The sequence below is a fragment of the Mobula birostris genome, chromosome 3 (assembly GCF_030028105.1).
Source record: "Mobula birostris isolate sMobBir1 chromosome 3, sMobBir1.hap1, whole genome shotgun sequence".
Taxonomy (NCBI): Eukaryota; Metazoa; Chordata; class Chondrichthyes; order Myliobatiformes; family Myliobatidae; genus Mobula; species Mobula birostris.
The window spans coordinates 2,129,240-2,153,702 of NC_092372.1; the positions used below are offsets into that span (position 1 = coordinate 2,129,240).

General features: G+C 47.2%; 1 pseudogene; it reads right to left on the reverse strand.

Moving 5' to 3' along the window:
• On the reverse strand, positions 1-22,591 carry LOC140194835 (uncharacterized; annotated as a pseudogene).
• Between the last annotated feature and the right edge of the window lie 1,872 nt (positions 22,592-24,463).

Sequence of the window (24,463 nt, forward strand, 5' to 3'; positions counted from 1 at the left end):
CTAAATAGGAGGGATCTTGAGTAGCAACTGGATTACCTTCGGCTTGTACTGGAGGGCGAAGATATAACTGATCACAGTCATAGTGAGGAACTCACCCCGAAGTGGCAGGAGGCGAGTAGCTGGGTGACCGTCAGGAGAAATGGAAATAGGCAGTTTGAGCAGAGCACCCCTGTGGCCATTCCTCTCAAAAACAGGTACACCGCTTTATACTTTTGCGGGATGTGATTTCCCAGGAGAATGCCACGACGACCGGGTTACAAGCACTAAGCATGGGTCCGTGGTGCAGAATAGAAAGAGAAAGAAGACGGCAGCGGTAGTGATAGGAGACTCGATAGTGAGAGGAATTGTCAGAGCAACAATTTCAGTACGCTGGATGAACTCAGCAGGTCAGGCAGCATCAGTTAGAAACGATGAGTCGACGTTTCGGGCGGGAACCCTTCGTCAGGACTGAAGAATGAAAGATGGGGAAGCATTTGAAGAATGCTTGTACCGTCAGTTGAAAGACCAGTAATTTGAAAGACAAAGGGGTCGGGGAGGGGAAGCATTGATGTCATCGCCCTGAAAACACTGGGTAGTAGAAGAAGGAGGCGGAACCATGAGGGACCTGTGGGAGGGGGTAGAGTGAAATAGGGATAGAGGAAGAGAGGGGGAGGGAATTACCGGAAGTTGGAGAATTCTATGTTCATACCAAGGGGCTCGAGACTACCCAGACGGTATATGAGGTGTTGCTCCTCCAACCTGAGTTTAGCCTCATCATGACAGTAGAGGAGGCCATGTATGGACATATCTGAATGGGAGTGGGAAGCAGAGTTGGAGTGGTTGACAACCGGGAGATCCTGACTGTTGTGGCGGACGGAGTGGAGGTCCTCGACGAAGCGGTCCCCTAATCTGCGTCGGGTTTCACGGATGTAGAGGAGTACATCTGTCCCTACAGCTACACCCGTCCCGACAACTCCGTTATCCGCACGTCCATCCCCACTGATCCGCAAGGAAGAAGTCTGAAAGCATTAAAGTGGGCAAATGCTTTGGAGGATTTAGTCCACTGGGCGACACAGACCGCACGGAGGCAAAGGTGTAGTTTAAATTGTCGGCACAGTCAACACACAGACATTCAGCGCAGGGAACAGTTCTTGTGCTGGGCTATTCACTCATTATTGCTCAATGTCTTGAGAAACAGGGGGAAAGGATCAAATGGGCGTCTGACGACTGTGGTTCCTATCTGGAACAACGCATGGAGTAACCAACCAATCGGAGTGTTCAAAGAGGCACGCGACCGGTCCATCAGCAGAATTAACCTGCCGAGTTGTGGGAATGTTTAATCAGGAGCTAGTATAGACTTGGTGCGTTAAATAGGCATCTGACGAAATTCTTATTTCTACACAGAATGTGGTTCTCATCGACTCCATGGATGAAATATGCAATGAGTTAGAGTGTACAATGAGGAACGGGCCTGTCCTTCAGGAGAATTAACCAGCTGAGCTGTGGGAAGTAACACTCACAACACGCTGGAGGAAATCAGCAGGTCGGGCAGCATCCGTGGAAACGATCAGTCAACGTTTCGGGCTGGAACCCTTCGTCAGGACTGAAGAGGGAAGGGGCAGAGGGCCTATAAAGAAGGTGGGAGGAGTATGGGAAGGAGAAGGCTTCTTAGTCTGTTGTAGTCTGGCATACTGACCTCTACCTTGCCGAGACACAGCGTCACCTCGCGGCTACCTCCTCTTATTTACCCTTCGATCACGACCCCACTAAGGAGCACCAGGCCATGGTCTCCCACACCATCACCAACTTTATCAGCTCAAGGGATCTCCTATCTACTGCTACCAACCTTACAGTTCCCATACCCCGCACTCCCGTTTCTACCTCCTCCCCCAGATCCACAAACCTACCAGCCTTCCCACCCTCCCGGCACCTTCTTTATAGGGCCTCTGCCCCTTCCCCCTACAGTCCTGAAGGTCCCATCCCAGTCTCTCTCGGACTGAAGGTCTCATCCCCGGTCTCTCCCGGTCTGCAGGTCTCATTCCCAGACTCTGACAGACTGAAGGTGTCATTCCTGCTGCTTTTTTTCCTGCCGGTTTCTCTCTTTATTTCACCATGACTGTCATATCCCCGGCCTCCTAAAGGTCCAGGCGTAGGACATGTGGTAGGGTGGGTTCAGACAGCCATTGCTGAACGATGGAGCTGAGTGGCTCAGCAGGAGGACTGGCTCAGCTCCAGCTACCAGCATGGGACGCTGGGACAGAATGGCCTGGTCCCCATCCTTACCGATGTGATTCCAGTTCCATCTTAATCCCTCCCAGAGTGTTCCCATTTCTGCCATGGATGGCTGATGTAGAGGAAAGGGTGGTAGTCACTACCCATGCACAGTCAATGAGGGAGGTTTCTCACAGGGGAGCCTGGTAGTCCCAGCACATCCACGGTCAGTGGGATTTCTCACAGGAGAGGGCTGTGGGCCCAGACCATCCACGGCCGATGCGGTGAGATTTCTCAACAGTGGATGGGGGAGGTTTCAAGACGCACTCTTAATTAGTCAAAGCTTAGTCAGAGGCGGAAACGATATGGTCTTTTTAGAGACTCCTGGATGGCTATATGGAGCTTAGAAAAATAGAGGGCTATGGGTAAAGCCTAGGTAGTTCTAAGGTCGGGATATGTTCGGCACAGTTTTGTGAGCAGAAGGGCCTGTATTGTGCTGTATGTTTTCTATGTTTCTATGCTTGCAACTTATTTCAACACATAGAAAATTCTAGAGGAACTCAGCAGGCCTACAGCATCTATGAAAAGTATAGCCGAGGTCTCGGGCCAACAGCATTTGACAGGACTTGATGGTGGAGGAAGGGAAGACGCTTTCTCTGAAGAAGGAGGACATCTCCTTCATTCTGGAATGAAAAGCCTCATTCTGACAGCAGATGTGGCAGAGACGAAGGAATTGAGAGAAGAGGATGGTGTTTTTACAAGTAGCAGAGTGGGAAGAGGCTTAGTCCAGGTAGCTGGGAGAGTCAGTAGGTTTATAATGGACATCGATGGATAAGCTGTCTCCAGCGATAGAGACAGAGAGATTGAGAAAGAGGAGGGAGGTGTCGGAAATGGACCAGGTAAATTTAAGGGTAGGGTGGAAGCTGGAGCCAAAGTTGATGAATTTGACTAGTTTGGCATTAACGCAGTCATCAATGTAGCATAGGAAAAGTGGGAAAGTGACATCTGTTTAGGCTTGTAACATAGACCATTCCACATAGCTGACAAACAGGCAGGCATAGCTGGGCCCCATGTGAGTGCCCATGGATACACCTTTTGTTTGAAGGAAGTGCGAAGAGCCAAGGAGTAAATATTGACAGTGAGGACCAGTAGGTCAGATGATTGAGTGAATCCCTTCCCACAAAAAAAACAGGTGAACGGCCTCTGTACAGTGTGAACTCGCTGATGTACCTTCAGATTAGAAGACCGAGTAAAACGCTTGCCACAGTCTGAGCAGGTGAATGGCCTCTCTCCAGTGTGAACTGCCTGGTGTGTCAGTAGTTCAGATGTCCGAGTGAATCCTTTCCCACAATGAGAGCAGGTGATCGGGCATTCACCAGTGTGAACTAACTGGTGTTTCATCAGGTCTGATGACCGAGTGAATCCCTTCCCACATTCTGAGCAGGTGAACGGCGTCTCCCCAGTGTGAACTGACTGGTGTTTCAACAGGTGGGATGAGTGAGTGAATCCCTTCCCACAGTCTGAGCAGGTGAACGGCCGCTCCCCGGTGTGAACTCGCTGGTGTGCCTGCAGCTGGGATGAAATGAATGAGTCACTTCCCACAGTTCTGCATCACTCCTCTGTCAATTCATCGAATCAGATATCAGACATAGTGGGTCCCCAGAACAATCAATCCTGTTGAAGAACTGATCTCCGGTGAATAAACACTGGAGTGTTCTCAGCTCCTTGTTTCCCCTGGAGTTCACTGAATTAAAACAGAAAATGTCATGTCAGAGACAAGACACGTTTCCAGCTGGGATGAGATATTTCTTCATTTCCAAGGATCAAGACGGATATATTGGTGTCACAATGTGAATATCTGGTCACTCCTTAAGCATCTGGACAGAGATGCGAAACGTGACGTGTCGCTGTGTTTGAGATTCCTGGACACAAATTATTTTTGCTGTTTCTCACCTGTGGAAAGATTTACAAAAAGGAATCAATGGATGAAGGACTGAATTTTCGGAAGTGTATGGTCATGAACATTGGTAGAAGAAATAAAAGCGTAGACTATTTTCTAACTGGAGAGAAATTTCAAAAACGTCAAAGAGACTTCTGAATCCTCATGCTGGTTGATTTGGCAGTGAGGAAGGCCAATTAGCATTCATCTTGAGAGGATGAGAACATAAAACAAGGAAGCATTGTTGAGGCTTTACAAAGATCTGGCAAGATCTCACTTGGAGTATTGGGAACAGTTTTGAGCCCCATATCTAAGAAAGGATGTGCTGGTATTGGAAAGGCCTCAGAGGAGGCTCACTAAAATGATTCCAGGAATGCAAGTTTGTCATATGAGGAGCATTTGATGGCTCTGGGCCTCTACTCACTGGAATTCAGAAGAATGAGGGGACCGCATTGAAAACTTCCAAATATTGAAAGGTCTTGATAGAACGGATGTGGAGAGGATGTTTCCTGTGGTGGGCGAGTCAAAAACTCGATGAACCAAATGGCCTAATTCTGCTCCTTTATCTTATGGTCGTATTTCAGATGAGGTAGCTTTCGTCTCTCTCCTGAGCTCCGATATCCCACTGTTACAGCAAGGCTCAACCGAACTTGTGGGAAGAAGTCATCCTCTAAGTGGGCATAATGTCGGCATCTGGACTGGCCATTAAGTTCTCTGACGGTCTTCCTGCCTGTATAAAAATGGGACATTTCTGTCCGTCTGCAGCCGGTGACTTGGCTCAGTTTGATTCTCTCCGTTGGTGTTATTCACTGTTGTCTCTAAGCTGCGCGTGTGTACGGCTGCACAGTATCTGAAATACTCCCATGCAGATCGAATTCGGTGCTGCACTGATGGGATTTTCTTTCACTTAATGTTAATTGAAAGTGCCGTGCAGTTTTCAGGCCGTGTAAAAATTTCCTGCTCAGACCGATGGCTGGTCCAACAGCGCTAGAAAGAGCCCGTGATATTACCTGGAGACTGTCCAATTACTCTGACCCATCCCTTCCCCCCCAGGTGATTGACGGCGGTGAACCCATCGATGACAGTGCCAATCAATATGGGGGGGGGGCAGTAGCTTTTCCCAGTGCAGTGTCACATTTTGTGATGTAAAATCTACAGGTCACTTGCTACCCAGAACAAAGGTGTTTGATATCACTGTGTTCTCACAGGTAGAAAGTTCCAGAACCAAAGAAAGTAGAACTAAATCTGATGGAAGGATTTTTGTGTTGTTTTTCATACAGCACAAATTGGCATTTTCACTGACTGGAAGGTAAACACTTCATCTGAATTTAACTGGGAACTGTATTTTTGTTCCAAGATCCTAATCCTTGGATCCTTTGATCTGAGGGTATCTGGTGCATACATGTATAAAAGCAATTATGCATACAATCTTAGTGTTTGGCCAATATCTTCCCACATTTCCCCTCTTTATTGCTTGTACATTGCGATGGAGACACAAATAATGACGTTTACTCCTTTGGATGTAAGAATTCTATTATTATTATTAGATATCAATATCTCAGCAATGTTTGCGAAACCCATTCCCTACACCTGCTCTTCGAAACAAGCCTATAGACAGGTAGTGTCACCTGCGGCTTACTCTTTACCCACTGCGGTAGCGTCAGCAACAAACTTCCCGGGTCCCGAGACCGAGACTGCCCTGGGGTGCGGAGTCACGGTGTGCTCGGAGCTCGGTGGCGTTTCACCGCTGCTGATAAGATTCCCGCCCGGAGCCCCGCTCCAACCTGCCGCCGAACCTCCGCGGGATGTTGACCGCTTAGCGCGCCCGCGGTTTTTCCGGCACCAGCTCTGACCTTCTTTCTTTCTTTTTCAATCTTTTTATTAGTTTCATAAAATATAAACATAACATAGAAATAATACAAATAGTTGGAGATACATTGTTGTACTTAAAATGAGTAATTATAAGACCAAATAGTATAAATTGACAAAACTCCCAATCGTGTTGGATAACAATGAATAATACAGGACAAAAAAAAAACTGGAGAAAAATCATGAAAAAGAAAAAAAAAGAAAAAAAAAACAAACCCCACCCCCCCAAAAAAAAACTAAACTAAACAGAATTAGTCAACTAAACTAAAAGACTTGGGCAATTCTAACAACGTAAAAATGGAAGAGAAGAAAACCTTAGTGTTGACGACTTCATTCCTCTCAACCAACACTACAGAGAAATAACATAAGTTTAGAAATAGTCAAATTACATCAAATGAAAATGCTGAATGAATGGCCTCCAAGTTTTTCAAATTTAATGGAAGGGTCATAAACCACACTTCTAATTTTTTCCAAATTCAAACACAACATAGTTTGTGAAAACCAGTGAAATAGACCACTGGCTCTGACCTTCACGCAGGCGCATTTATTTAATTGCCTGATCTCGGTTGGCGAAATCTGCAACAAACTTGCGAACGCCTGCAGATGCAGGAAATCCAAAGCAACTCACACAAAACGCTGCAGGAACACAGCAGCTCAGTCAGCGTCTATGGAAAAGAATAAACAGTCCGCGTTCTGCGCTGATCAGGATGGGGGAAGATGCCAGGATAAAAAAAGGGGGAAGGGAAAGAGACTAGCTGAACGGTGACAGGTGAAGCTAGGTGGGTGGGAAAGGTCAAGAGTTGGAGAAGAAATATCTGATAGGAGAGTAGAGAGGGAAGGAGGAGGGGAGCCGGGGGAAGTAATAGGCAGGAGAGAAGTAAAAGGTCAGAGTGGGGAATGGAGGAAGGCGAGGTGGGGGGACTTGTTTATCGGAAGGAGAGATCAATATTCATGCCATCAGGCTGGAGCGTACTCAGACCGAATATAGGTTTCCAACCTGACAGTGGTCCTATGACGGCACAAGAGGAGGCCAGAGATCGACCTGTCAGAACGGGAATGGGAATCAGTATTAAAATACTTGCCGAATGGGAAATTCTGCTTGTGGCAGATGGCGCGAACATGCTCGACGAAGTGTTCCCCTAATTGATGACGTCACCTTCAGGCTGGAGGAGCAGCACCTTATATTCTGTCTCGGAATCCTCCAACCTGCTGAACTGAACAAAAACACCAGTCTTGTCTAGTTGAATAGAGTGAGACCCGAGGAAAGCTACATCTTCATCTGAATAACGGTCGCCTTTCGCCTCCTGAGGAACTGTTCATGCGTGACAGTGAAGCTCCACCTGCAGTTCCTTTGCACACTTTCCCAGCTGGTCTCCATCTCGTTGTAATCTTAGACAACCCTCACTATCACCACACACGATTTTTGGTGACATCCACAACTTCACTGATCGTCCGGCCTACATTCTCCTCCAAATCATTAACAGACATCAGTTGTAAGCCGATCAATTTCAGGGGGACAAGACTGCCGGAAACGGTGGCGCCTGGATGAGCGCCGAGAATCGCGGGCTTTCACTGTATGAGCCAGTGATGAAGCCATGAGAGACCAGTCCGGAACTCCAGCTCAAGACAGTAGATCGCAGCTGCAATCCAACTGACCCTCCTGAGGTCAGTCCCTCCGTGTCCCATCCACCTCTCAGTATAATCGAACTGACTCTCCTGAGGTCAGTCCCTCCGTGTCCCATCCACCTCTCAGTGTAATCGAACCCCTCCTGAGGTCAGTCCCTCCGTGTCCCATCCATCTCTCAGTGTAATCGAACCGCTCCTGAGGTCAGTCCCTCCATGTCCCATCCACCTCTCAGTGTAATCGAACGCCTCCTGAGGTCAGTCCCTCCGTGTCCCAACCACCTCTCGGTGTAAGCGAACCGCTCCTGAGGTCAGTCCCTCCGTGTCCCATCCACCTCTCAGTGTAATCGAACCCCTCCAGTATATCGGCCCCAGAGGCAGCTCGACTGAGTGGCGGGTGTTTATGGCGAGGGTTAAACTCCGTCGGTCCGGTCATCATGAGTTCGGAAATGGATAGCCACTCTGATCCCTATTCCTAGTAATTCCCATTCAAACTTCCCTGCCTGCTGGTAAACCCCAAGGAAGCTTCCCGGGAGTCGCTGTTTGAGTCGGGCACAAGAGCTCCTGTGATTTCGGCTGACGTACTGAACATAAGGGGGATCTGAGTTTGGAAATGAGGATTTGGAACGCCGTCCATTAATCCGCTCAACGCCATCTATCCATTCCATTCACCTCCAAGACCCTGTTGAGCACCACCTTGCCAAGCCCCGATCCTGCATCGGTCACGCAGGGTGGTGCAGGTGGAGTGGGTCACTGCCACTGGACATTAGAGGAAGCATTGAGGGTGTCTCAGTCCAGGACACCTGAGGGTGTGATCATCCTCTGCCACTGTGATAGCACCCTTTCTCTTCCAGAGTTCTGTCTAATGGACTCAGTGTCTGACCACTCCATTATCTCTCTAAGAAGCGCTGTTGTGATATTGTCCCTGATTAGTTGTACAATTCTATACCCTCTTTTACCTCCTTCTACATCTTTTCCGAAACAGCCAAAATCAGGAACATTAATGGTCCATTTCTGTCCCTCTCGGTAATGACTACAGTATTGTATTTCCATGTACCGTCCATGCTCTGTTCATCACCTTTACTCACAATACACACTTCAAACTATCCGACCCGTCATACCTGTTATTTCCATTTTGCTGCTTGTCCTGCCGCTACTTTGATCCACCCTGGATCCCAGCACCCGGGAGTTAAGGCACCATCCTACTGACTCTTTTGCGGCCACAGAATCCCTTTTCTTTCCCCGCACTACCGTGTCCCCTATAACTACTGCACTGCTTCCTTTACGCCTCCCTGTCAGGCTCAGAGCCGGCTGCAATGTCACCAGCCTGGCTGCTGCTGCTGTCAGCTGATCGGTCATTCCCCACCAGCAATTTCGAAAGGGGTATATTTATTGCTGAGGGGAATACTGAACTGACTTCTTAATCTCTTTACTCTCCTGGTCGTCACCCACCACTGTCTGAAGCCACCTCTTCAATATATTCATCTTTAATATTTTCAGCCTCCTCAATGATCCTCAGTGCATCCAACTCCTGCTCCAGCTCGAGTAGAGGGTGGTGTGTCAGGAACCCTGGGGAATAAATTGTGGAAAACAGCTGGTGAAAAAAAAATACAAGGGATGAAAATAGCTGTTCTAATGGGATGTATGCATGAAGATCCAATTGAATTCACAGTGCCTTTGACAATTGCAGCACAAAAACTAGCCCCTTCTATCCAATCTAGTCCATACCAAAACAATATAAACTGCCTAATCTCATCGACCTGCTCTGGACCATAGTCCTCTCCACTTATCCAAACTTTGCTTAAACGTTGAAATCAGGCTGGTGTACACTTGTGCTGACAGCTCATTCCACACTCTCACAGCCGTTTGAGTGAAGAAGGTACCCCCCATGTTCCCCTGAAAGTGTTTGCCTATCACCATTCCCCACGACTTCGGGTTTTTATCTCACCTAATCTCAGTTGAAAAAGCCTGCTTGCATTTACCCTACCTAAACCACTCATAGTTTTTTCACCTCCATCAAATTGCCTCTCAATCCTCCATATTCTATTGAATAAAGTCCGAACATCTTCAATCATCTCTCATACCTCAGGTCCTCAGTTTTTTTTTTAGTCTTGTGTTTCTCTGATATCATTCTGGAGGAACAAATTGTATCATTTCTTAATGCATGCATTACTAAATGACAATAAAAGAGAACTACGTGTCCTCATAATCTAATCTCTAGACCTGGCAACATCCTTGTCAAATTTCTCTCTGCTCTTCCAACCTTATTGACATCTTTCCAACAGGTAGGTAACCAAAACTGTGCACAATACTCCAGATTACTCCTTGTACTCCACGTGGTGCAGTGCCGGCCATTTTACCTGCCGTGGGAGATTTCAGTGATCATTTTGGTGGAGGTGTACATTCCATCTCAGGCTCCAGATGAACTCTGCGATGTGATCAACAGGCACGAAATCTAGGGGAGATTTGAACCAGGCCAGTTTGAAAAAGTCTTGAAATAATTATGACCAACAAATCACTTGTGGTACCAGAGGAGCCAACACCCTGGGCCACTGTCACACCACCGTCGAGATCGCTAACTGTGCTATCCCACGCCCACACTTTGGAATGTCTGATCACCTGACTGTACGTCTTCTCCTGGAGTATCGGCAGACACCGAATACTGCAACAGCAGCAGTGAGGACCAAGAAGATATGAACAAGTGAGGCCCAGGAGCACTTACAGGACAACTTAGAATGGGTTTATTCAGGGACTCATCTTCGAGTGTGAATGAGTACGGCACAGCTGACACCGACTTCATTAAAACCTGTGTGGATGAGTGTGTGCCAACGAGAACTTAGTCTACAGTACATACCCCAGATCAAAAGCTGTGGATGACCAGGAGGCTCGTAGTCTGCTGGGCATCAGATTGATGACATTTAAGTATGGCCACCCAGATCTATTATTATTACTCCTATCATTTACAAATAAATGAGACATGACTTGCAGAGGGCTATTTCAAGAGCTAAGAAATAATTCCAAACGAAAGTTTCAGGCGACATCAAATGCATGTCAATTCTGGCAGGGTTTGCAGACCATTACTTCTTACAAAGGTAATGCTCTGAAAACCAGAGCTAACCAATTAGCAGGGATATTAAAAGACATTTTCAATCTCATTGCTACAGTCGGAAGTTCCCTCCTGCTTCAAAAGGGTTACAATTATACCAGTGCCCAGGAAGAGCAGGGTGAGCTGACTTACTGACTGTTGTTCACTCGCACTCATGTCTCAGCTGATGAAGTGCTTTGAGAGTCAGGCTATGGCTGGATCAACTCCTGCTTCAGCAAGTACCTGAACCCACTGCAATCTGCCTATTGCCCAATACTCCAACTGAGGCCTCGCCTGTGCATTATAAAGATTTAACAGTACATCTTTGTGTGTATATTCTAGTCCTCATGAAATGAATGCGTACATAGTATTTACCTTCCTTGCCAACGACTCAGCCTAATATTAACCTTCAATGAATCCAGCACGACTCCCGAGTGTCTTTGCAACTCAGATGTTTGATATTGCCCTGCATTTAGAAAATGGCCTGCACTTCTATTTGATATAACAAACTGCACGATGATACACCTCCTAAAATACTGTCAAAACAAGTTTTGTCTGAAATAAGTCTTCTGTTTTAATTCAGTGAAATCCACCGGAACTGGGCTGCTGAGAACGCACCAGCATTTGTTCACTGGAGGTCAGCTGATTTTGCATTGATAACCACTTCTGACTCCATGTTGTTTACGTTATTGAGGGATAGTGCAGAGCACACCAGGACATCCTCATGCAGGATACTCAACAGATCTTTATTGACAACCCTGCTCATACAGGGTGTGAACTCCTCCAATGTGGGAGCGGCTAACTGAGTGGCACTGTTTACACTTCCATCAGTCCACATGAATAACGAATATACAACTGGGAAATAATACACTTTATTGGAGAACATGTAACCTTCAATCGAGCATTCGACCATTATGAGGACACTCATCAATAGTATTCCAACATCAATCATTTCCGAATATCTGTAAGTAAAACCATCAAGAGCAATTTCTGTACTTATCTGATTACTGATACCGCCTTGAAATTCAACTTCTCTATTGCCTGCTTTATTTCCAGAACATTTGGTGAGGAACGTATCTGTTTCTCTTCTCCATTGTCTCTGCCTTGGCTGAGAGGAGGGAAAAGATTGCCTTGCCTTAACCCACCCTTGTAGATGCTGATGATGAAGCGAACTACCCTTCAGCTCTGGGTGCAAAGTGAAAGAGTTTGCCCAACTCACTGAGGGGACAACTGCTCCTTCACCGTCACCATCGTCGATGGGCTGAAAGATAAATCTAAAAGTATCATCATCTCCATCCAGAGACAATGTGCCTTATGGACCTCAGCTTCCAGAGAACATTCACCGTCTACAAGTGGGTTCATAAGCTGCCAACCTAAACTCTCTGGAGCAGTCTGGATTTGACAGACTGATAGACTGGCTCTGTCCCTGACGTGACATGTCCCTGCACATCTGGGAGATGTGACAGGCCCCGGCTGATGTCCTGAGATTGTAACCTTCTGTCCTCTTTCCAACTCCCGAGGTTCTGTTCACACGTCAAAATTAGCTTTGCTCTGCTGTGTTTTCTCTCAGACATTGTGGTCTGTAACATAATAGGCTTCGTTAATAGTGTCGATTAATTGCTGTAGCCATTTGACCTTTGCAATACCATCTGCTGTCTCGTGCTTGTACTGTGGACTGGTCACTCACAGCTTCATCGCTGGCTCGTAGAGTGAAATGCTGCGGTTTTCTGGGCTCACCCAGATGGCACGGTTTCCAGCACCCTTGTCCCGCTAAGAGAAGAAAGAGGAAGTAAATTCACCGGCTTACAAATGGACAATGACAAGAGCATTTGCACTGAGTCACAGATTTACACAGCACTGGAACCCATCCACACTTTCTTCACCATCCCGTCTACGTGTGTCACCACCTCAGGGAACACTGTACTTGCAACCCCCTACCCCTGTGTTCCGCCACTTCCCTTCTGCTTCTTTTGACTAGATCCCCTAAATCAATTTGACTGAGTCTCTCTTTAAAAATACCAATGTCAGAAATACTGTGCTGGTCTGGCATCTTTCACTCTGTATGTTCTGCTCTGGTTTAACTTCCCAAAATCAATCACATTTTGCTTGTCCCAGTTAAGCTCCACCTGCCGTTCCTTAGCCCACTTTCCCATCCCACTGTAATCACAGACAACCCTCACTTTCACCACACACCAGTTCTGCTGTCATCCACAACCTCGCTAGTTGTCCGGCCTACATTCTCCTCCTAATCATTCACACACGTGACCAACAGCAGTTTACTGCAAGATGACAGAAAGAAGTGACAGCAGAGACCAGCTCAAACAAAGAAGACAAGTAAAACATAGAACAAGAGGGTGGTGGTGGAGGGGAACTCATTGGGTCTGGTTCCTAGGTGGAAACAGGGAGCTCTTTGGCTTTCCTGGTGGGCTTTGCATTGTGAAAATAAGATGATCGGGGCAGGGAACTTGAAATCATTGGAAAGATTTTGTGTTTGTTGCTTGGATTTCCCCAGCAGCTGCAAATTTTCGCTTGTTTGTGAGCGGGAAATTCTGTTTGATGCAGACAGGGCTAATGTACTTGACAAAGTGGACTCCCAATCTGCATTGGGTCTCACTAATGTCAAGGAGCCCGCACTGGGAGCATCGGATTCAGCAGATCAACCTGACAGACTCGCAGGTGAAGTGTTGCCTCACCTGGAAGGACGATTTCTGATCCAGAAGGGGCTGAGGGGGGAAGTAAATGGGAGCGTGTAGATCCTCCCTCACTTGCAAGGATATGTTCCAGGAGGGAGATTAGTTGGGGGGGGTTGTAAAGTTAGGAAGGTAGGAAGCGGTTTAGCCAAGGTAACTGTGCAAGTCAGTCGGTTATAAAAAGAGTCAGCTGGTGTGGCTGTGGTTTGTGAGAACTGCCACCTGCCACGGTCGGTGTCTTTCTCGAGTCAGCCGTCACCTGAATGTGTCGGGGTGGATGCTGGAGGGTTTACAAGGATGCCGAGTCAAAGGCCTCTCCCCAGTGTGGACTCGCTGATGTTTGTTCAGTACGGACGACCGAGTGAATTCCTTCCCACAGTCTGAGCATTTGAAAGGTTTCTCCCCAGTGTGAATTCGCTGATGTTCCTTCTGCTGAGAAGACCGAGTGAATCCCTTCCCACATTCAGAACAAGTGAAAGGCTTCTCCCCAGTGTGAACTCGCTGATGCACTTTCAAGTCAGATGACCGAATGAATTCCTTTCCACAGACTGAGCAGGTGAATGGTTTCTCCCCAGTGTGAACTAACTGGTGTGTCAGTAGGTGAGAAGATCGAGTGAATCTCTTCCCACACTCAGAGCAGCTAAACAGCTTCTCCCCGGTATGAAGTCGCTGATGCACTTTCAAGTCAGATGATCGCGCAAATTGCTTCCCACAATCTGAGCAGGTGAACGGTTTCTCCCCAGTGTGAACTCGCTGATGTATTTTTAAGTCAGATGACCGTGTGAATTCCTTCTCACAGTCTGAGCAGCTGTATGGCTTCTCCCCAGTGTGAATTCGCTGATGAAGTTTCAAGTTATATGACCGTGTGAATTCCTTATCACAATCAGAGCAGGAGAATGGTTTTGCCCCATTATGAACAAAATGATGTTTCTTTAGGTGGGATGACTGAGTGAATCCCTTCCCACATTCAGGACAGGTGAATGGCCTCTCCGCAGTGTGATCTTGCTGGTGCCTCTGTAGTGTTGAAAAGTGAGTGAATCCCTTCCCACAGTCCGAGCAGATAAATGGCATCTTCCAGTGTGAATTTGCTGATGTTTATTCAGTTGAGATGATTGAGTGAACCCTTTCCCACGTTCAGAGCAGGTGAATGGCTTCTCCCTGGTGTGAACTCACTGGTGTCACTGTGGCGTGGCTGAGTGTGTGAATGCCTTCCCACCGTCCCAGCAGGTCAATGTCCTCTCACTGGTGAATTTTCTGATATACCTTTAGCACCAATAACAGAATGGCTTCCCGCTTGCAGAACAGGTGGAGCATCTCACGATGGTGTGAACTTGCTGATGTATCTTCAGGCTGGATGACTGAGTGGTTCCCCTCCCTCACACAGAGCGGGTGAATGTCCTTTCCCCACTGTGAACTCACTGGTGTGTCTGCGGGTAGCCTGTGAGTGAATCTCTTCCCACACTGAGAGAAGAAGAAAGATATCTCACTGCGATCAATTCTCTGGCAATTCAGAAAGTCAAACGTTTGAATGCCTTGTACAATCAATGCAGTTTAAGAACTGATCTCTAGTGAACAAATGCTGGTGTGTTCTCAGCTCCTAGTTCCAGTGAGTTTCACAGAGTTAAAACAGAAAACTTCATTTCAGAGACAGAATACATTTCCAGCTGGGATGAGATACTTCCTCATCTCCAAGAGTCGACAGCAGATGTGTTGGTGTTACAAAGAAAGTATCTGGTCACTCCTTAAATATCCAGACAGAGTCAGCAAAACTGATGTGTTGTTGTGTTTGAGATTCCCGTACACAAGTGTTCTGCCATTTCAAACCTGTAAAAATATTTACAAAAGACATCAATGGGTGAAGCACAATATTTCAGGAGAGATTTTAGTCTGGGGTGAGAACATAACAACATAAGAAATAGGAGCAGGAGTCGGCCATCTGGCCCGTCGGGCCTGCTCTGCCAGTGAATAAGATCATGGCTGATCTGGCCGTGGACTCATCTCCACCTGTCTGCCTTTTCCCCATAACCCTTAATTCCCCTACTATGCAAAAATCTATCCAACCTTGTCCCAAATACATTTATAAAGGCCATCTCCACTGCTTCATTGGGCAGAGAAATCCACAGATTCACCACTCTCTGGGAAAAACAGTTCCTTACCTCATCTCCATCCCACATCCCCAAATCTTGAGGCAATGTCCTCTAGTCCTAGTCTCATCTACCAGTGGAAACAACTTTCCTGCCTCTATCTTGTCCATGCCTTTCATAATTTTACATGTTTCTAAAAGATCTCCTTTCAGTGTGAGCTCTGACATCACAATGTTACTCAGTTCAACACAACTTGAGATATACCCCAGGCTACTGTGGGAAGCGAGGGAGAAGATTGCTGAGCCTCTAGCAATGACCTTTGTATCATCAATCAGGACGGGAGAAGAACCAGAGGATTGGAAGACATTGTTCCCTTGTTCAAGAAAGGGAGTAAAGGTAACCCGTGAAATTATAGACCAGTGAATCTTTCTTCAGTGGTAGGCAAGTTGCTGGAGAATATCCTGGGAGGCAGGACTTATGAACATTTGGAGAGATATAATTTGATTATGGGTAGTCAGCATGGCTTTGTCAAGGGCAGGTCATGCTTTACGACCCTGATTGGATTCTTGGAAGATGTAACAAAGCACTGATGAAGGTGGAGCATTGGATGAAGTGTACATGGCTTTCAGTAAGGTTCCTCATGTGAGGCTAATTTAGAAAGTAATGAGGCAAGGATCCAAGGAGACCTTGCTTTGTGGATCCAGAATTGGCTTGTCCACAGAAGGCAAAGGGTGGTTGTAGATGGTTGATATACTTCATAGAGGATGGTGACCAATCGTGCTGCACAGGGATCTGTTCTGGGACCCCTCTTCTTTCTAATTTTTACAAATGACCTTGATGAGGAAGTAAGCTTGCTGATGATACCAAAGTTGGGGTGTTGTGGATAATCAGGATGGTTGTCAGAGGTTACTGCGGCACATTGATGGGATGCAAATCTGGGCTGAGAGGTGGCACATGGAGTTCAACCTAGTGGTTCATTTTGGTAGGTCCAATTTGAAGACAAAAAACAATATTAATGTTAGGATTTATGGTAGTCTGGAGGATCAGTGAGATCTTGGGGTCCATGTCAGTAGTACACGCAAGGCTGCTGTGCTGGTTAGTATTGTTGTTAAGAAAGCCTTCATCAGCCATGGGACTGAAATCAAAAGCAGTGAGGTAATGTTACTAATATATAAGGTCTTAGTTAGACCCCACTTTTGGTACTATTGGTGTTCAATTCAATTCTGGTCACTTCACTACAGGAAGGATGAGGACACTATAGAACGAGTGCAGAGGAAATTTGCAAGGATGTTGCTTGGATTGGAGAACATGCCTTATGAGAATCGGTTGAGTGAACTTTGGAGCGACAGAAGCTGAGATAGAGGTAAATAAGATGATGAGGGCAGAGGCTATTTCTGAAGACTGAAATGGCTCACACGAGGGGGCATAGTTTTAAGGTGTTTGGAAACAGGTATGAGGGGATGTCAGAAGTAAGCTTTTCACAGAGAGTGGTGGGTGTGTGGAATACTCTGCGAAGGTGGGAGAGGTGGATACAATAGGGTATTTTAAGAGATTCTCAGATAGGTACATGGAGCCAGGAAAAATAGAGGCTATGTGGTAAGGAAATTCTAGGCAGTTTCTCAATTAGGTTGCACGGTCAGCACAACATTCTGGGGCGAAGGACAAGCAATGTACTGTAGATTTTCATGTTTCTAATATGAACTCCTCATCTTCTAAGAAGGCAAGGATCAGGCATCCTGACTGACCATCAAATTCTCTGACTGTATTACTGTCTGCAAGAGAATGGGCTATGTCTGCCTTCAATCAACCTGTGACTTGGCTCAATTTCTCTCTGTCCTTCGGTATTATTTCAAGTTCTGATCATGTTCCACAACACTATAAAGAGCACCTGTTACTACATGTATGATGCTGGAGATTTCTAAATTACTCAGATCCGCTGTCCCTCCCCGCCCAGCTGATCTACAGTGATGAACCCATTGATGGCGATGGCAATGACATGAAAGGTAGTAGTTGTTCTCATTGGAGTGTGGCACTTTTGTGATGTGAAAGCCCTAACTCACTTGGCATCGAGGACAAAGCTGTTTAATATCATTATTTATCCAGAGAGAACTAAAGCTGACGGAAGAATTTTCTATTGCCATACAGCACAAATTGACATTATTACTGACTAGAAGGCAGAATCTTTATCCGTGATTAACTGGGAAATATATTTTTGTTCCGACTTACTAATCCTCGGATTTACATAGCCGGAGCTCGGCAGATACATTTGCTCCCATTTCCTCCGATTGTACGGGGACAACGCTGGTACTGTCAGCCATGGCTGCCTCTTTACCCAGAAGGCCCCACGAACGAGAAACCTGTCCGTCAGCCACCAAAAGATCCAGCGACGCGCATGCGCCGAAAATGGCGGCGCCTCCAGCACTCATCAGCCGAATGCCCCGCCGGGCCCTGGTACGGACCGTGGGGCTGAGAAAGTGGGAACGGACCGGGGCTGTCCTGCGATGCAGGACCACTGCGATAGGTGCGCACAGTAATAGCCTTTCAATCGCGTTTCAGACGCCGGTAATTAATACCCGCCCGGAGACCCCTCCTACCTGCGGCCGAACCTCGTGAGCCTCTCGTCTACTGAGCGCATGCGCGATATTTGGGATTAATTCAGACCTCTGCGCATGCGCGTGTGAGCAAATGGGCGAAAGTCTGCAGAGTGGAAGTCAGGGGGTGGAGTGGAGTGAACGGTCGGAGTTTTTAGAACAAGATCCTTCTTCTGGACTGGAAAGGAAGGGAGGAAGTGAGAATGTGGGGGGAGCTGAGGTGATAGGGTAAACCGGGAAAGGGTGAGGGGTGAAGTAAAGAGCTGGGAAGTTGATTGTTGAGAGAGATAAAGGACTGGATGATAATAATAATAAATAAATACCCAACAGGGTCAGCAGATGTAGAATCTCCGGCTGTCTCCTACCCTGACGTGCTGTCACTGTCAGACGGGACACTCCAAGCTGCCTACACTGTAAGATGGCGCTGCCCACTGACAGCTTATTGCTGTAGTTCCTACGTTTTGCCGTTCTTCATATTGTTCTTCGTTATTTTTACGTTTTTTTGTGTGTCTTTCTGCATTACTCTGTGCCAGGACCATCTGTGATACTGACCGTGTGTGTGGATGTTGTGCCTGGATGCTTGAATTGTGCCCAGGTAGAAGATGATGTGTTCCTCCTCCGACCAGTGTTGAGCCTTGCTATAACAGTCTGATACCAGAGGTCACCATTAAAACTAAAGCTGTTTCAGCTGTCTTTAATCCATTGACGAGCTTTGCAGAATTTTGACCGCGCGGGAAAGGCAAAGGGTTTGTCTGTGGGAATGTCAAACACATCAGCTCGTCAGTTCTGCTGTGTCTGTCAGGTCACGAGCACTTGGATGCCTTTAGTTCTCGAACGTGGAGGAGGAGATGCTGGAGAAGACAGCACCCCAGTTGTGACAAGGAGAGCCCGAATATGTGTACACGTCCGTGATCTGACCTGATGAACGGCCTGTCGGTTGAGAGTGGTGGGACGTCATTCACGGGCTCTCATTTTAGAAGGGATGCACGAGGACATTGTACCTGCAGATACACCAGCAAGTTCACACTGGGGTGACCACGTTCACCTGCACCGGGTGTGGAAAAGGATTCATCCAAACAGCGGATCTGCAGAAATACCAGAGCATCAGTCGGGGGAGAGCCCGTTCACCAGCGGCGAGTGTGGGAAGGGTTCAGTCGGTTAACCGATCTACTAAAGCTGCAGCCATTTCACGCAGGGGGAAGCAGCTGTACACCTCTCCGGAGCGTGGGAAGTGTTTCATTCGGTAAATCCACCTTGAGAGGCTCCAGCGAGTTCACAATAAGTGGAGGCCATACTTCTGTCCTGAGTGAGCGAAGAGATTTACTCAGTCATCCCGCCTACTGAAAATCCAGCAACTTCACAGCGGGGAGAAAGTTCAAGTCGGCTGCCTGTTAAATGTTTAAACATGATGGTGACAACAGAATGCACCCTGTCCTTGAACTTGTATTCAAAGTGGTGATGGTACTGTTTCTTTTTGATAAAGCTATCACCAGCACTTGGGCAGTGCTAGTCTTCCCTTGCTGCAAGTAAACATAAACACGCTTAAGATTGATCCACTCTGAGTTAATTGTTGTTGGTTACCAGACGTAGTGAAAAAGTGCTTCACACCATTTCCTAGCTGGACACTAGAAACTGAAATACCCATTCTGACCATTGAGTCTTCACCACCATTCGATCACGGCTACTGGATGTCGCCTCTGAATCCCACGCTGCTGCCTTCTACCGGTCACCTTTGACACCCTTATTAATCAACAATCCACCATTTACTTACTTGAAGTCCATTACACCACTGGTGTTTGGGGCAGCAATGAGGAGATTGCAGAAGAAGTTCACCAGGATGTTGTGTGGATTGGAATCATGAGCTACTGTGTGAGGAGATTTTGGACAAACTTGGGCTGTTTTCTCTGGAGTGGAGGAGGCTCAGTGTGAGCTGATAGAACTTGATAAGATAACGAAAGATCTCGATAGAGTAGATAGCGCCGTTTTTAACCTTCTGGGTCACTGTGTCTAATACCAGAGAGCATGCATTTAGAGATGAGGGCCCTGTGGAATTCATTGCCACGGACGGCTCAGAGGCCAAGTCATCCTGTTTAGTTTAAACATACATTGACCAGTGCTTGATTAGTAAAGGCATCAAAGGCTATGGAGGGAAGGTAGAAGAATGAGGTTGAGAAGGAAAATAAAAGAGACTGGGACAGGTAGAGAAAAAGAAAACTTCAGCGTGAGACGTGTCAAGCACAGACAGATGGGACAGACTCATGTAGGGGTTTGTGTCTGGCACGGAGCAGTGGGGCTGAACACCTGGTTCATTTTCCACTCTCGGACCTTCAGTGAGACCACTTCTCCTCAGTACATGTTTTATGAACAAAACATTTCGATGTTCAAGCTCAAGGTAAATTTATTATCAATGAGTGTCAACCAGATGCTATCGAACAAATGATTTCCTTCTTGGCGAGGCAACTCAATGCTTACCCGCAGCCTGGGGTAGGGAATGAGACCAATTCTAGACGGAGAGCGTTGGGTGAGTCTGGGACTTTGTGAAGGAGCCTAACACAATCCTCCTTATTCACCTTTTCCTTTCTCACTCCCCACTCTCACACTCCACTGCATGTGTTTGTGTGTGTGAGAGAGAGATAGACTTGTCTGCCCACTTCAGCCTCCATCAACGATGTCCCCTCTCCCCCAACACACTCACACTCCTGTGCACAATGCAGTCCCTATGGGCTCAAATGATCCAAAGGTTTTATGCCCTCCCTCCTGCAACAACTCCTTAGCCACGTGTTAAACTGCATAGTCTCCCTATTCCTTACACGTGATACAGATGGCAGTCCTGAGATCCCAGACCCCAGCACACAGGAGGTATCATACCATCCTGGAATCTCATTCTCACCCACAGAACATCCAGTCAGTTCCCTAAGCTAATGAAACACCTATGACCACAGTTCACCTCTTCTCCACCCTTCCCTTCTCAGTCTCAGAGCCAGACGAAGTGCCACAGACCCTCCTGCTGTGACTGTCCTTTGCCAAGTCATCCCACCATCCTCAACAGTATCTAAAGTGATATATGTGTTGTTCAGGGGGATGGACACAGGGGTACACTGCACTTGCTGTCGCCCCCCCCCCCTTTCCCCTTCGTGACTGTCACCCAATTCCCTGTGCCGGGACCTTGGGTGTAACTACCTCTCTAAATGTCCTAGCTGTCACTGTCACCCCTTCAGCCTCCCGAATGATCCGGAGTTCATCCAGTCCAGCTCCAACTCCTTAATGTGGATCGTTCGGACCTTTTCACAGGAACGCGGGGTGGGGGGGGGGGGGTGCCTGCCTTCCCACATCCCGCAAGAGGAGCTTTCCACTATCCTGCCTGGCATCTTAACCGTTCTAACTGAGCAAATGTAAAGAAGGAGGCAAAAAACTACCTCCAGCATGATTTTGCCTTCTCTGATTGAAGGCTCTCCTCACTGAAACCTCAAAGTCTCCGCTCCAACTTTGTCCACTCCAACATGCGCCTCTCCAACGTCAGCCGCTCCAACATGGGCCTCTCCAACTTTGTCCACTCCAGCATGGGCCTCTCCAACACTGGCCGCTCCAACATGGGCCTCTCCAACATTGACCACTCCTCTTGCTCCTGCCTAACATTAATAAATCCTGTACACTGATTGGCCACTGCTCAAAGCTTCAATAAATACTGTCCTGAGCCACTACCATTAATACTCAGTTGTCGAACCTGAGTGAATTACATCCTCTCAAGCTTCTGATCTCTCCGATTAACGATGGGTCAAAGCTCGGTAGGGTGACACAACGATGAATCACTGATTGAAACCGATCCCACATTCAGAGCTAGTGACCGCCCTCACCACTGTCTCTGCAGCGTGGACAAGTGTGTGAACGCCTTCCCACAGTCTGAGCAGGTCAACATACTCTCACTGCTGAAAACAGTCTGGTGTGTCGTTTGGTAGGATGTCTGAGTGAATCCCTTCCAACAAAAGATGAAGTTTCCCCCTAGTGTTAACTAACTGATGTTCCTTCGGTTGTGGTGATTGAATGAAATCCTTCCCACAGTCCGAGGAGTTGAATGGCTTCTACCCAGTGTGAACTCGCTGATGTTTTTTCAGTTGAGATGACTGAGTGAATCCCTTCCCACAGACTGAGCAGGTGAAAGGCCTCTCGCCAGTGTGAACTCGTTGATGCTCATTCAGTTGAGATGATTCAGTGAATCCCTTCCCACAGTCTGAGCATTTGAAAGGTTTCTCCCCAGTGTGAATTCACTGATGTTCTTTCAGTTGAGAAGACCGAGTGAATCCCTTCGCACATTCAGAACAGATGAATGGCCTCTCCCCACTGTGAAGTCGCTGATGTTCCTTCAGTTGAGATGGCCGAGTGAATCCCTTCCCACAGTCTGAGCAGGTGAATAGCCTCTCACCAGTGTGAAGTCTGCAGTGCTTCACAAGGGTAGACGACTGAGTGAATCCCTTCCCACATTCAGAACAGCCGAATGGCCACTCCCCTGTGTGAACTAACATCGGGATTTCGCTCCGGCGGATGTATGGGAAATTGTCTCGGCAGACTGTAATATCATAACAACGACTGTCAGTGTCCCCTTTCGCTGTGAAAATGAGTGATATCTCTGTGTGCCTTGCTTGTGAGAGGGGGAAACTGTGGCATGTCGAGCTGACGGGTAACCAATAGTTTTTGTCACTGCAGATGTACTCTTTTCCATAGATGCCGCCTGACCTGCTGAGTTCCTCCAGCGTTCTGTGCGTGTTGCTGTGGTCTCTCTTTGCTGCTTTCCTGTTGCTTGGTGATTGTGGGTGATGACGCTTTTAGCGGAAACAGGCGGTTTGGCAGGGAGGAGGCTGATGCGTTGATGCTCGCCGCTGCTTGCGCGGGGAACGGGGACAGAGGAAGCTTTGGTGTTCTTACGCTTTTATTTCGTTCATTCTTTTTGGGTTCTGTTTTTCATGGATGTCTGAGAAGACAAGTATTTCGGGTTGAATACTGTGTGTATTCGCTGATAATAAACGGAACCATTTGAACAGCAAATGCAGCAAACGTGAAGGTCGGCACACTCCAAAGACGTGTTCTGCTGATGGAAAATCCTGCGGTAGCTGTGGAAGCTGATACAACGAAGCCTACAATGTTGTGCCGACCATTTAACCTACTCTGGAAACTCCCTATAATTTCCCTACCACATAGCTCACCATTTCTCTAACCCCATGTACCTATCTCAGCGTCTCTTAAAGGACCCGATTGTACAGACCCGCCTCTGCCAGTGTTGCTGGCAGTACATTCCACACCTCCACCACTCTCTGTGTAAAAACTTACCATTGACAACCCCTTGTACCTACTTCCAAGCACCCTAAAACGATGCCCCCTTGTGTTAGCCATTTCAGGTCTGGGAAATAGCCTCTGGCTATCCACACGATCAATGCTTCTCATCGTTTTATACACCTCGATCAGGACACCTCTCATTATCTGTCTCATCATGGAGAAAAGGCGAAGTTTACTCAACCTATTGTCAAAAGGCATGTTCTCCAATAATAGCAACGTTAGATTAGATTAGGTTAGATTAGATTCAACTTTATTGTCATTGTGCCGAGTACAGATACAAAGCCAATGACATGCAGTTGGCATCTGACCAGAAATGCAAAGAATAGTGTTATTTACAAAATAATTGCGAATAAAAAGTAAGTGCTACAGCACACAAATATAAAAGTACTAAGACAGTACAATACAGATGCAATACTGCTTAGCGCTGTGATGTGAGGTTCAGCAGGGTCACAGCCTCAGGGAAGAAGCTCTTTCTGTGCCTGCTGGTGCGGGAGCGGAGGCTCCTGTAGTGCCTCCCGGATGGGAAGAGAGTAAAAAGTCCATGGTTAGGCTGAGATGCATCCCTGATATTGCTTTTCGCCCTGCCCAGGCAGCGTTTATGGTAGATGTTCTCAATGGTGGGCAATTGGGTGCTGATATCCGAACATCATAGAAACATAGAAACATAGAAAATAGGTGCAGCAGTAGGCCATTCGCCCTTCGAGCCTGCACCACCATTCAGTATGATCATGGCTGATCATCCAACTCAGAACCCTGCACCAGCCTTCCCTCCATACCTCCTGATCCCTTTAGCCACAAGGGCCATATCTAACTCCCTCTTAAATACAGCCAATGAACTGGCCTCAACTGTTTCCTGTGGCAGAGAATTCCACAGATTCACCACTCTCTGTGTGAAGAAGTTTTTCTAATCTCGATCATAAAAGGCTTCTCCTTTATCCTCAAACTGTGACCCCTCGTTCTGGACTTCCCCAACATCGGGAACAATCGTCCTGCATCTAGCCTGTCCAATCCTTGTAAATCTCCTCTGCATTCCATAACTTCCACATTCTTCCTGTAGTGAGGAG